Source organism: Schistocerca americana, chromosome 2, assembly GCF_021461395.2.
Source record: "Schistocerca americana isolate TAMUIC-IGC-003095 chromosome 2, iqSchAmer2.1, whole genome shotgun sequence".
Taxonomy (NCBI): Eukaryota; Metazoa; Arthropoda; class Insecta; order Orthoptera; family Acrididae; genus Schistocerca; species Schistocerca americana.
Window position 1 is genome coordinate 241,839,329 of NC_060120.1, and position 4,411 is coordinate 241,843,739.

Here is a 4,411-nt window from a genome sequence, read left to right on the forward strand (position 1 = left end):
GGCGATCTGTGATTTCGCGCCAAAACTGCTAAAACAGAGAGGACAGTGGGACTTGTGCTTCTGTTCGAATCGATTCGTTTAAAGCAACCTACATAACTGCTATTGGAGGCTCGGAGTCAAATTATTTTTAAAGTAAAACTGTAAACCGTCTCACCAGTGCTAATTTCATTGTGTGAAAGAATAGAACAACGCCAATAAATAGCGATTGAACTGTATCGTGAAAAACTGATTTTAGTATAATAATCGCCTAATTCTTATTCCCTAGCATAAACTGTACTTATGTCTGAGTGAATAATTAATTCAAAGACTATAACAAATGTGCGGGTATGGAAGTGTACTAATGGACCAAGTGTGGAAATCATCCCCTGAGACTTACACGAGAGCCAAAAATTTGCAATAACATTTTTTTAACCAACATTTGTATATGCACATTCGTCTGAACTGTCTGCAACCGCACTTCTTCTTTACTTACCGCCCCGTTGCAAACTTAAGGACTAATAACGAAGAGTAGGACAGTTGGACATGGCAGATGAATTAGCAGTAGTATGTTTTTGTGTGAGCCACAAAGCTTATGTGTGTTGTTTTTATGATCTTTTTGGTGCTTTCTCTTTGTGTTGTTTCTCAAGTTATTAGTTTTTGCAATAGGTAAAGTCGACGGAATACGACTCGCCCAATCATGAGAGAGAAAATAACCACCATGGTCCTTCCTCTACAGTTTATAGCTAAATATTAGGTTACGCGTTGTTCATTACTAATGCTGCGTCATTTCTGGCATTAAAGACTTCAATATAGTTATTCTTTTCAAGCGGGTTTATCACTTTGGGGCGACGCTGTTTTCTGCTGTTTTTAAAAATTAAATTAATATTGCTAGATCACTCATTACATTTACTGCAAACGTTGATGTATCTAATATGTTGACACGTTCAGTTGATAGTAACTGCATTTTGATGTTACCCCTGAGATTTTTTGCTACCAAACTGAGCATGAGATATGATTTTTTTCCAAATGCTATTTCTGTTCACCTGACGACTAGAATAATATCGCGAAGTTGGACCAAAATTGCTGGCAGAACAGTAGCCTCTTGAGAAGGGATGGGCCGACATGTTAATTTATTTATTGGTACGCGTCCTTTCCGGTCCTAGTGTTCCCTTCCTGTGCTCATGAGTGAATGAAAATGTAGGTCCATCCTTCTGACTGAAGCTTTGCGAGATGAAATGAAATGAAACGTCGTGTGGCTAGGGTGGTGGTGGTGGGTAGTGTTTAACGTCCCGTCGACAACGAGGTCATTAGAGACGGAGCGCAAGCTCGGGTTAGGGAAGGATTGGGAAGGAAATCGGCCGTGCCCTTTCAAAGGAACCATCCCGGCATTTGCCTGAAACGATTTAGGGAAATCACGGAAAACCTAAATCAGGATGGCCGGAGACGGGATTGAACCGTCGTCCTCCCGAATGCGAGTCCAGTGTGCTACGTGTGGCTAGGGCCTCCCGTCGAGTAGACCATTCGCCTGGTGCAGGTCTTTCGATTTGACGCCACTTCGGCGACCTGCGCGTCGATGGGGATGAAATGATGATGATTAGGACAACACAACACCCCAGTCTCTGAGCGGAGAAAATCTCCGACCCAGCCGGGAATCGAACCCGGGCCCTTAGGATTGACAGTCTGTCACGCTGACCACTCAGCTACCGGGGGCGGACAGTTTGCAAGATGTAGACCATTCATTTACATAATCGAATGAAACACCTGCTGCCGTCCATTCGATGTTATTTATTATATAGAAACCAGTTTCGGTGACTCAGATACGCTCTGTAGGGCTATCACGTCTAAGTTGTGGGTACAGATATCAGAATGCGATATTTAGTTGTAGACTCGCCCACTTCTTTTTCTCTGTCTATCATTTACGTTAGAAGAGTGATTCGAGGTCCTATAATTTTGATCCTTTTATTATATTTTTCTGAAAGAATATAGTCTGATGGTCATCGGTTTGGTGAAACTGAACCATCAATAGATGCGAAGGTATCTCCAGTTCTAAGGGTCATCGCTTTGTGTGAGACTAAACCATTGATACACACCGAAGTATTCATGACATAAGCGTTATGGATTCATAGTTCGATAATCTTTTTTCGTAGTTAGCTTGGCGCAGAATTCTATGTGATGATGTTTGGTTTGTGGGACGCTCACCTGCGCGGTCATCAGCGCCTGTACAAAGTCCCAGTTTTTGCACAGTCCAGTTTTTACACAGTCCAATCTAGCCATTATCACGAATGTTGATGATGATAATGAAATGATGAGGTCAACACAAACACCCAGTCCCCCGGCAGAGAACATCCCCAGCCCGGCCAGGAATCGAACCCGGGACCCCGTGATTCAGAGACAGCAACGCTAACCACTAGACCACGAGCTGCGGACAGAACTCTATGTGAAATTTATCCCAATTTAGAGCTTCTCTCCTTGTGGCCAGCATGAAGACCATTGTTCGGACCCTCCTCCCCTCCCCCACATATGTTCATGATTTCGTAGCTAGTATTGTGCTGCATTGTGTAGTACATTAAAATCCACGTACACTGACTACCTGCATCCTGTACGTAGTATTAACCGGTCATTATTTTCTTGTTTATTCAAGATTTTCGTTCATGATAGCGTGCCTGTGTTTAATCCTTGGTTTGATTCACTAGTAAAGATAAAAGAGAAGCTTATGTGAGGTTCTGGGCCTCTTTAAATGATTATTTCTATAGGAATGTTGTGTTAGCGTTTGTTTGCCATCACTCTCACATGTTCATGGTTTTACAGCTAATGAGATTTAAAAAAATGGTTCAAATGGCTCTGAGCACTATGCGACTGAACTTCTGAGGTCATCAGTTGCCTAGAACTTAGAACTACTTAAAGCTAACTAACCGAAGGACATCACACACATCCGTGCCCGAGGCAGGATTCGAACCTGCGACCGGAGCGGTCGCTCGGCTCAAGACTGTAGCGCCTTGAACCGCACGGCCACTCCGGCCGGCTGAGATACAAAATACCTTGCATTGCGCAAAACATTAACATCTGTGTAGAGCGACCACCTACACGCTGCTTGCATCATTGCTTAATAAGTATTTATGGTTATTTACGGTTTTGTCAATGTGCACTTGCCTTCGGTATGAACTTTGTCCTTCGCCCAGTGAGTTCCCCGTTTCCTCAGCCAGTAGTTAGTACGGTTGCCCACTGTTAATTAACTAGATGAGTGTGTATGTGATTTATGCATTAGTACTGGAAATGGAAATGAGCGTCTGGCGTCATTGGCCGGGAGGCCCCTTACGGGGCAGATCCGACCGCCTTGGTGCAGTTCTTATTACATTCGACGCCACACTGGGCGACCTGCGCGTCGGATGGGGATGAAATGATGATGAAGACAGCACAACACCCAGTCCCTGAAGTGGAGAAAATCCTCGACCCGGCCAGGAATCGAACCCTCGCCCGTAGGACGGCAATCCGTCACGCTGACCACTCAGCTATCGGGGCGGACTGCATTGGTATTATCCAATGGTTATTATTAATGTTCATCCTCCATCATACCTTGTGTACCTAGTAAACACTATTCCAGTCGGATATTCTAGCGTGAATTAATGCATTTGTCTATGTAACGAATGTATTAAGTGTGTTCGAATGTATTGAGTGTGTTCCAAGTCATTGGTTTTAAGAAAATAAATACGTGTCATTAATGAAAAGAAAACCCCTTGGTTATGTGAAAGATTTTCCATTGCCCAAGCCATGTCCATTAACCCTAGATACTTTTATCCGAAGAGATCAACACGCCTGCAGTGCCGAGACTGACAATGAATGGAAAGGGAAATGTATAATATGACAAGACTTAGAGTAGCTTACGGGACAGTTCCTTCCCTGACTTCCTTGTGTGAAAGCGCGTTATCCATTGTGCTAACTACTAATGTAAATCCACTATTCTGTCACATTAAACCTATACGGAGACGAGCGAATGTCACATGTTTGGAAACTCAGTTCCAGCCTCTACAAAATCATTAGTACTCCTGGTTTATAATCGGTGCTCAGACACTTTTTTTTAACCTGTGAATCAGGTGTTCAGTCATAAACAAAACAAATAAGGTTTTCTAAGCCCCCAACCGTTATATATTACGAAAGTTATTGAAAATAGTAACTTCAGTTTCAAAACAGAAATATCGACGCTCCAGCTCATAATTTCGATATGTTGTAAGTATCGCTGATATCGCACACCCCTACTTGTAATCATGAAGTCGGTTGTTCGAATCTCCTAGCAACAACATTTTTTAGTTTTATTCAAATTCCATATTTAACATGTTTTTCATGTTACCCCACGCATACCTAAATGCGAATATGTGAAAAAGGTATAAATGTTCTGTACTTAACAGTGCACGTAAATCTGATCTTCAAAGACGAT